General features: G+C 33.3%; 1 pseudogene; it reads right to left on the bottom strand.

Moving 5' to 3' along the window:
- Positions 1–10,554: 10,554 nt before the first annotated feature.
- On the bottom strand, positions 10,555–10,673 carry LOC120612007 (uncharacterized; annotated as a pseudogene).
- Between the last annotated feature and the right edge of the window lie 212 nt (positions 10,674–10,885).

Raw genomic sequence — 10,885 nt, 5'->3', positions numbered from 1 at the left:
AATTTTGTTTGTCTGAGAAACTCTTTATTTCTCCTTCACTTTTGAAAAATAATTTTGTGGGATACAGAATTCTAGGTTAGTGGCCTTTTCCTCTCAACCTTTTAAATATTTCGCTCTCTTCTTGCTTGACTGGTTTCTGAAGAGAAGTGGTTGTAATTTTTATCTTTGTTCTTTTAGAAGTAGATGTTTTTTCCCCCCTCTTTCAGAATTATTTTCTTTATTTTTTATTTTCTGTAGTTGGAAAACATTATGCCTCAGTATAATTTTTAAAGCCTTTATTCTGCTTGGTGTTCTCTGAGCTTCCTGGATCTGTGATTTGGTGTCTGAGATAAATTTGGGAGAAATGCTCATTATTGTTTTAAATATTTATTCTGTTTAAATATTTATTCTGTTTATTTCTCTCTTCTTCTCTGTCTGATATTCCCATTATATGTACATTACACATTTTACAGTTGTCCCACAGTCTTTGGATATTCTGTTCTTTTTTTCTCAGTCTTTTTCTCTTTGCTTTTTAGTTTTCAAAGTTTCTATTGATACATCCTGAAGCTCAATCTTTCCCCAGCTATATCCAATTTACTAATAAGCCCATAAAAGGCATTTGTTTTTCTGTTACGGTACTTTTTACCTCTAACATTTATTTTGGTTCTTTTTAAGGCTTTCTATGTTTCTACTTACATTGCCCATCTGTTCTGGAATGCTGTCTACTTTATCCATTAGAGCCCTTAGCATATTAATCATAGTTTTTCTTTTTTAATTCCTGACCTGATCATTCCAACATTTGTGCCATGTCTGGTTCTGATGCTCTGTGTCTTCAAATTGTGTTTCTTGCCTTTTGGTATATCTTTTAATTTTTTTTCTTGATAGGCAGACATTATGTTCTGATAAAAGGAAATGCTGTAAATAGGCCTTTAGTAATGTGGTGGTGAGATATGGAGAGATGGAAAACTTTCTATAGTCCTATGATTAAGTCTCAGTCTTTTAGTGAGACTGTGCCTCAGGACTGTGAACTTTCACAAGTGTTTCTGTTTTTCTCCCCTTCTTAGGTTGAACAAGATGGCTGAAGTGGACTAGATTTGGCTACTTTCCTTCCTCAGGTCAGTTAGGCTCAGAGAATGCTCCAGCAGGTTAGGTTCTGATTAATTAGTTTCCCCTGAGAGCAGGCCTTGTTATGAAGAACAGTGTTTTGGCATTTCAAAATGTTCATTTTCCTTTTCTCCTGCCTGTATCACAAGGGGATACTTCTCTGATATTTACTTGGGAACTTGGTGGAGCTCCTGGAGGTAAATCTCACAATATTGTGGGTCTACTTTATGACTGGATCTTTTAGAGTTGTTAATTTTCAGAGTTAAATTCTGCACTGAGCCTCTCACAGTTCAATTACAGTTCAGGTTTTTCTACTCCTGCACTAGATTTTATGGTGGTTTCCACTTGCAAGTCTTCATTATGTTAAGCTTTGACTCCCTGTAGTCACCTGTCTGTCTGTCCAAACTTGGGGGCAGTGGTTTGCCCTGTGTTTTACCTTCTGTTATGGATCTTAGATAAGTAGTTGTTTTCAAATTTCTGTTTAGCTTTTTACTTGTCGTTAAGATGTAGTGGTGACCTCCAAGTCAAGCGATAAATTATAATTCCTAATTCATAGTTATAGACGCCCCCAGGAGCATTCAACAGCCTTTGGAGCTACTACATGTACAAGTCTAAATTCTTATTATCAACTGTTACTACTTTTTTTTTTTCAGATTAATTGACTAATACAATTTGGAGGTCTTTTCTGCTGCTTGTTGTTAATTGGTATATGTGTATACATATAGATATAGATATGGATCTAGATACAGCTACAGATGTAGATGTAAACAGATATAAATACAGATATAGATATAGATACAGATACAGATACTGATACAGATATAGATATAAATATCTATCTTTGTCCATTTGCTAAAGTTCTGATAAACATGCATTATTTCTCCCCATGCATCAATCTATTCAGTATTAGATTTGATCACTTTTGTCATGTTTTAATGTCTATATTTTTGTATCAACATTATTGACCATTTACTATCTAAGTTAAATTATTTATGAGAAATTATTATGTCCATGGTAGGTATAACATAAGCACATATGTGCATGGTGCATTACATGCATTATCCCCTGCAAATTCTCAGAAAGCACAAGGTGTCATCCCTTTCTTTGAAAAATTGAGGTCAAATTTGGGGGATAAAGAAATCTAAACTTAAAGAACAAGGATCCAAAAGATAATAAAGATAGTAGAAGTTATCTGGCCTTCAGTGAAGAGTCAGTCATCACAGTGGGCAGCATAGTAGAGAGTGAGTTAGCAAAGGGAAGGAGATTTGAGCTAGAGTGTGAAGAACAAGTGCAAGAAGGTAGATAGAAGTTGGGAGGGAAGTCACAATGAAGAACAGGGTGAAAAGGAAGGTGAAAATTGAAGGTGAAATTTATTGAGTATGTATGAGGAGTCAAATGTTTCCTTTAATCATTACATAGACATCACCTTATTGAATCCTAAAAGTATCCATTTGAGCTAGGTACAATTGTTATACCCTTTTTATAGATTCAAAAAACAAAGCAGAGAGACGTTGGTGATTTGCCCAAGGTTACACAGGTAGTAAGTGACAGAACTAGGGCTTGAAAAAAGATCTAGCTGAATCTATATCCTCTTTAGTTCATCAGGATAGAATTTTTCTTGGGGTGAAGAAAAGATTCTTTTAATATATTGATCAAGTAGGACAAGTCATGATCTTAATAAATTAAAACAAATAATTCAAGAGTATTTTCAAGGTTACGCACCCGAATAATAATAACATTAGAATAATCTTATATAATATACTTTCCTTAGGTGATTGATAGTAATTTTTATTGCCCCTTATAGAAATTGATGCTGTAATACTTTGTCAGTTTGCAGACAGTACCGGGGTAATAAACACTTAGTTCTTATACAGGAATGGAGAGACCTGCTTGAATAAGCTAACATACATAGAAAAACAGACTGGAGAATGCACATAGATGAATAAGGTTGTGTTGAAATATAGAAATAGTCTTCTTCTTCTGTCTGTTTATACTTATACAATGGAAATCATAAAAAAAATAAAAATTGAGGCTTTCTCTTCAGCCCCTATCTCCACCCCCAGAAAGCCAGTTGTTAAACATTTACCAAGACACTCCTGGAGGTGAGTTATTACAGATTAAAAAAATCTAATACCTCAATCCTAAAACTTAGTTTATATTTTCTCATACTCGATTTCCTTCTTCAAGTCATCCCCAGGAATAGAGACTTCAAAGTTTCCACTACATGATCCCCTTTCAGGCATTTGCTGATATATCATTGGCCCTTTACTGCCAATAAACCATGCTTGGATTCTCTAATTCATTGTTTTCTTTTCAGAGATCTTCTTCCTTGTCTCCTCTTCAGGTTTCATGGAAATAGTAGACGCCTACTAAAACAGTATTTGACTTTTCTCTCTCTTTTGGTGGGCTGGATATCCTCTGTATTACAAAGCCTTTTCTAGCCTTTATTTTCTTCTCTCTACTTTTATGCCAATTCTCACTGTGTGCTTCCTGAGGCAAATAGACTGCATTTTCTCTTTACTTTCCATTGGGGTCTCCACTTACTCCAGTGTCATGCTGGCAAATGTTTGACAACTGGCTCTGGGGAAGGGAGGGGAACCCCTGAATTTAGTATTTGCCAATTATCATGGTATAAATATTGCAACTATTGCTAGTTTCGAACTACCAATTGATGTCACTAAAGGCAAAATTGAGGAGAGACATATGGTAGCATTACAGTATATCATTTTTTTCTATCATAAAGATACAGCAGATATTTTAAAAATCTCAAAGGCATAGATAATAGTAAAATTTAATAAAATAATCAAGAATAACAAGTTTGAGTATTTATTATCTTTGTTTTTAATATATTTTATTTAATCATTAGTTTACATAACTTAATTTTTAATAATGATGTATTTTAAACCAGGTCATAAAATTCCTGGTTTTTATTTACCAGCTCACAGAAGATGGTGTTAATTATATTCTGTGAGCTGGTAAAGCTGCTCTAGCACATCTCTGCACCCCCTCCTATTCTGTGCTCACCTCTAGTTTTGCTACATGTATAGTCAGTCTCCTTCACCCCAGTGCATTCTCTCAATTTTTTTAAAAGTAATTCTTTTTTGTAATAATTACAATAATCACATTTTGTTTATAAGAAGTTATGATTAGGTTGCCCATAAGGGGTTCAATTAGAGACATAATTCCTCATGTTGTGGATTATGAAAATTGTTCGAAAAATGTTTGATTACTGTCCAAAATCATGTTGGAAAGGAAAACCCAGGTCTTTGAATATCCTTACTACTGCTTTCTTAACTGGACTGTGGAATTTCAAAGTGAGACCATTGTATTAATTATCTATTGCTTCATAACAAAGTACCCTAAAACTTAGAAGATTGAAAACAATATTTATTATCTCACATAGTTTCTGAGGATCAGAAACCTGGGAGTGGTTTTAGCTCAGTGGTTCTGAGTCAGAGTCTCTCAAGAGATTTAACTCAAGCTTTCAACCAGGCCTGCAATCATCTCAAGGCTCAACTGGGGCTGGAGAATCCACTTCTAAACTTACTTCTTCCAGATCAAGAAGAGAGGGAGAGGGAGAGGAGGAGAGAGAGAGAGAGGAGAAGGAGAGGGAAAGGAAGAGAAGGAAGGTTAGGTCCTTTATAATCTTCTTTATCTTAGAAATGACCTACCATCATTTCTGCCATATGTATTAGTCACACAGACCAACCCTCTGATGAGGTGGAAGGAGGCTACACAAGGGTATGAATTCCAAGAGGCAGATATTACTGGGGACCATCTCAGAGGCTAGTTACCACAAACACCATACAACGTGCAGTGAGGATGAATCTTATATTCCACCTCTTTATTTTACTGAGAAAGAAATAATGGCTCTTCACTGTAAAGTGGCCCATCCATCTGCAGTCACATGGGAGGAATGACAGATAGTTAAGGGCTCTTATCACCATTCCTCTCTCACTGATCTTCCAGTGAAACAATGTGACTCATAATGTTTTCACACCAATCAGTATAATGAGAATCTGAAGCCAAGCAAAGGAACATGGGGTAGGTCATCCCCTGAGCCAGCATTTGAACTTCCATTCCCAGTCAGTCATTTTTGCTGAGAGGCTGGACAGCACACACCAATTACAACACATAATTAGCAATTTAAATTTTAAACATGCTTTCTTCTCTTACCTATGGAGGAAAACATCTAAGGAGAAACTCAAAGCATGTCTGGGAGGACATGAAAACATTTGCTTTCTAATATATGAGTTTATGATGCTTCAAATATTTAAAAATGAATTCATCCGTTTTTTTTTTAAATCTATCTTCTTTACAGTATGATTCCTTTGCTTTTTAAAAGAAAAAAGTCTTCTGTGCTTTATGAAAATATAGATTAGAAATGTCTAGAGATGTAATTAGGGGACCATTTTCCTTTAAATGCAAAAATATGCAGTTAATCAAAAAATAATCATACTTCCTGACTAATTACTTTTCTATTAGTGACATCCTTAAAAAAAAAAAAAGACTTTTAAAACAGATTTGCCTAATTAAAACAATATACAAAACCTTGCTAGGTGCTCTGGCAGAGTCATTTCATTGAGGTGGTGATATTTCTTCAGCTATCATCAGTGGGAGGTGGGGCATGTAGCATCAGTGTGCCTTTCTGATTTTAATGTAGCCTGAAATTAATTTAAGGTTAAAAAAACCCTAAGGAAGGCCAAGGACAAGTGTAAGCAGCTTTGGCCACAGTGGAGCCATGCTTGAAGGGGTCCTAATTTTCAGGACAATCATTGAGAGCAACTATGTGTCTTGAGCTATTTTGGAAAACAAGGTCATTTGAGGAGAAATGTCTTAGGACTCAGAAAATATTGACTCATCTGAGAACAGAATATTCACAGACATCTTTTTAAGTTAAAATTAAGACTCCTGTCCTATCATTCTCTCACATGTTCACTCTCACTCCTATATTGACCCCAAGTAGGCCTGAATTAGCTTAGTTCTTGGACTTGGGTTGTAGGGTTCTGTAACTGAAGTCATAACTCATGGGATTTTACTGATGTGTCATTCTCCTCAATTGAAGGCCTCAAGCAAGGCCTAACTTGGACTAGATTCACCACTAGCACTTTTTTTGAAACTGTCTAAGAAGAGGCTAAAAGTCACAACATGATCTGGCAAATAGAAGTCCTCTTTTAAGGACCTACTAGAGATTCATTTAACCAGAGGATTTCTTAGCGAGTGATAAAGGGTCAGGATCTTAGTTTTCTCAAGCTGCTTTTACAAAATACCACAGACCTAAAGTCTTATAAACAAAAGAAATTGATTTCTTAGAGTTCTGTAGGCTGGGAAACTGAAGATCAATGCCCCAGCATGGTTGAGTTTTGGTGAGGATCCTTTTTCTGGTTCATAGTCAGAGCTTTCTTGGTGTGTCCTCACGTAGTAGAATTGCCTTTTCTAGAGAAGGCACTTTCATAAGGCACTATTCCAGTTCATGAGGGCTGCATTGCCATGTCCTAATCACATCCCAAAGGCCTGTCTCCTAATATCATCATATCAGGCATTAGAATTTCGACATATAAATTTGGGGGGACACAAGCATTCAGACTGTAGCACTCATGGATACTTTTGAAAAGAAAATCTAAGAGAGAGGACTATGGGGGCATGAGGGAAACTGATGTCTTAATTTTGTCTACTGTGCATCATTTCTGCATATTTATGATGCTTAAATCAGAGTGATGAGTGTCAAATTAGTGTGTAAATATTTAAACTACATGACCTGTCAATTAGCATAGTTTTTAAGAACTCTATTTAATGCAGTTCAGTTTCATGTATACTTCAGTTTGAAACTCCTAATTAATAAGTGAATGCTCACTATTTTTATGGGGTTACCTGAAAATAAGCATTAATTTTTCCTTGAAAAAATAATAGCAAAATATAGACTATAAATCGAATTTTGGCCATTTGGCAAAAAACACTTTTTGTGTAAATGAATAGATGAGTTGGACAATATATTTCTTTGGTTGAATAGTTCCTTTAATATAACACAAAAAGATTATACATATGTTGTAGAAATAACCTGGAGAACCAAATAGCACATAAAAGCCAAATTCAGTAAAAGATGGCTGTGCTATAACTAGTTTGAGTTTTCCTTTGAGGGACTTTTTTGTTATCTGGTATTTAATAATTTTTATTCAGTAACCTAGGTTCTGTTTCCTATTACTAAATGTTTATTGTATTTTCACTTAAAGTAAACTTGACTGTAAAAAGAAATGGTAAGAAGTTTTTTTTACTGTTAGTTTCCTTTGTAAATAAATATTTACCCAAAGCATAAAATTTCTCTTTGAACTACAGAGGCTTCAAATGGGAGAAATGCCCAAAGTTGCAGCACATTCTATGGTTCAGGCTGTACACTCAAATGTCATTATAGAAACATGTATTATAATAATCATTCATAAACAAATCATTTTATAAATAACACATACAAATATATGTACATGTGATACATGTATAGGTATTCTGTCTAAGTATGTGAGACAACTCTTAAAAGATTCTAGGTTTATTAAGATTCCCAACTTTTATTTTCTGAGATAGAATTTAATTTTATAACAGTGGTCATTTTTTTCTGTGATGAATTAAATTTGGTTATGTGAAAAAAACTGAAAAAGACAATATAATGCTACACAGAAGACTATAATTAGACACTATTACTTAAATATTTATTAAATTTGTTAAACTAATTACCAATCATCGTAAAGTAACATAGTTCACATTAAAAAATTTGCATTCTCTTTAACTCAATAAGTAATTCCTAGAAAATTATCCCATGAAAGTTTGCGAAAATTGAACAGCAATGCTGTTTATCTCAACCCTAGTTATAGGATAATATATGTCCAAATATAGGATAATAGATGTCCAAATATAGGGGATTAGTTAGATATTGTGTTATAAAAGATAATGCCCATACCACCATATTAAGAAAAAAAAAAGTCACATATGTATCCTTTGTCCAACCCAATTGTGTTTTTTTCAATTCCTGTAATAGATACACTCAATGTCCATCTAGTTACTAAATGTAAAGAATAAAAAATCATATGTTATGTTCATACAGTATACAGTGTCCCTGCCCCCTTATCCATAGGGTATACCTTCCAAGACCCCCAACGAATGCCTAAAACTGTGGATAGCACCAAATCTTTATATATTGCTTTTTCTTATAAATATGTAAATGAAGCACAGTATAAGATTAACCATAATTAATAATAAAAATAGAACAATCATAACAATATACTATAATAAAGTTATATGAATGTGGTCTCTTTCTCTCAAAATATCTTATCGTACTGTACTTATCCTTCTTATAACAATATGAGATGATACAAAGCCTTTGTGATAAGATCAAGTGAATGTGAATGATGTATGCACTGTGACATAGCATTAAGCTGTTATAGGGCTACTTGAACACAAGTAATAAGATACCACAATAGTTGATCAGATTACCAAGAAGGCTGCTAAGTGAGTAATGGGAAGGTAGTGTACACAGTGTAGATATGCTGGACAAAGGGATGAGTCGTGTCCTGGGTGGGATAGAGAGGGATAGTGCAAGATTTCATCATGTTACTCAGAATAGCATATAATTTAAAATTTATGAATTGTTTTTTTCTGAAATTTTCCATTTAATATTTCCTGACTGTGATTGACCATGAGCAACAGAAATCATGAAAAGTAAAACTTTTCATGAGGGGAGATTACTGTATGTATATATACACATGTATATGTATAAATATATGTAAGTATATACATTTTATATATTTTTATACATATACATTTTATAGCTATATATGTAACAGTGATATAATTGTTAATATTGTAAATGTTCCTTCACGAAAGGTGCAAATTTGCAAATACTATGAAAATTCATGAATACTTCTGGAAACACAAATTGGAGCACAGAAGAGAAGGAAGAAAATGGATAGTTGATACTACTAGGAAATAGTACTTTGTTATCCAAGAACTGGTCTTCATGCTTTCTGAGAGAAAATAATTTGTCTTTATTTACTTACTTATTTTGCCTGAGTGTTTCCACTGATTAAAATCTCCATGTGTTCTGAAGCTGAATCTGTCTCTGATGTTGGCTGTGGCACAACTCACAAACCTTAATGGCCTTTACATGCAATCACCCTTTGTTTGGGGGATATAAGACAAGAAATATAGAGAAGCATTTGCCTGGGGCCTGAACTGCATTAATCTTAAGATGGATGTTGTCACAGAGGTATTCACATGTTTGTTAATTTTGTTTCTTTTCATGATATTTGGGGCCTCTAAAGTATTATCTCTCTTGCCCAGGTAAAAGGATGATGCCATCTATAAGTAATATTTAATCTCATTAGCTACATGGAAACACTGTTCTCTTATTTTTTTCATATATTTTATGTCTTTTTCCATTTGTCCAAACTATTTTTATCTTTGGATGTAAAGTATGTCTCTTGTAGACAGCATATAGTTGAATCATGTTTTGTTTGTTTTGTTTTGTTTTGTTTTGTTTTTTAATCTGGTATGATAAGCACTAACTTTTGATTGGACTGTTTAATTCATTCACATTTAATTCTATTGTTAATATAGTTCGATTTACAACTGACATTTTAGTTTTTGTTTTTTATGTCTCATATATTTTTTATTCCTCTATTCCTCCTTTACTGCTTTATTTTTTTTAAGTGAATATTTTCTAATGTAGGATTTTAGTTTTTCTAATAATGTTTCACTATAGTTTTTGAGTTTATTTTTAATGTTGCTCTAGAGTTTATATGCATCTTAACTTATCAAAATCAGCTTCAGACTTACACTTGTTTAACTGCAGTTACACATAGAAGCATTATTACTATATAGATTCCATTTCATTCATTTTTATTATATGTTACATATACTATAGCTATTAATGCTACAAACTCAACAATGCATTGTTATAGTTATTCCTTTATCATCTGTAATCGTCGCCTTAAGTGTAGTAACTTTCCTCCCCCTTTCCAGCTTTGTGTTATTATTGATAAGTATATTACACCTTTATTACATTTCTACAAATGATGAGCCCGATACTACTTCATATACATATTATTTTATACAATTGTTTTTAAAATTACATGTGAAAAGAAATGAGAAAAATATGTATTTGTACTGTTTTATGCAAAATTACCCATAGTGGAGCTATTTGGTTTTTTGTGTGCAAATTCAAGTTAATGACTGGGGTTACTTATTTTCAGTATGAAGGACTTTCTTTAGTATTTCGTGTAAGGTAAGTCTTGTAGCAATAGATTATGCCATTATTTATTTATTTATTTATTTATTTATTTATTTATTTATTTAATTTTTTAATTTATCTAATTTTTTTAAAAAATTTTATTTATTTTTAATATTTTTAGGTGAGGCAACCCTTGGTTGACCTCACAGATTGCAAGGACCTTGTCAGCTTACAATCTCTTATTTTTTTATTTTTTATGCCTACAGCACCTGGTCTTCCTAGGTGATCTCCCATTTAAGTACTAACCGGGCCCGACCCTGCTTAGCTTCCGAGACCAGATGGGATTGGGCTTGTTCAGGGTAGCATGGCCATAGATCCATTATTTTTTAAAGCAGTGAAAGTCTTTATTTTATCTTCATTTTGAAAGATAGCTTTACTGGATATAAAATTCTTGGTTAACAGTTTTTTAAGCGCTTAAAATATATTATTCCATTGCCTCTGTCTTCAATTATTTCTGCTAAGAAATCAGCTGTTAGTATTATTGGGATTTCATCATAAGTGATGAGTTTTTCTATTGCTGTATTAAAA

Source organism: Pteropus medius, unplaced genomic scaffold (genome assembly GCF_902729225.1).
Source record: "Pteropus medius unplaced genomic scaffold, Ma_sr-lr_union100, whole genome shotgun sequence".
Taxonomy (NCBI): domain Eukaryota; kingdom Metazoa; phylum Chordata; class Mammalia; order Chiroptera; family Pteropodidae; genus Pteropus; species Pteropus medius.
This window is presented reverse-complemented; position numbering and strand designations above follow the sequence as displayed.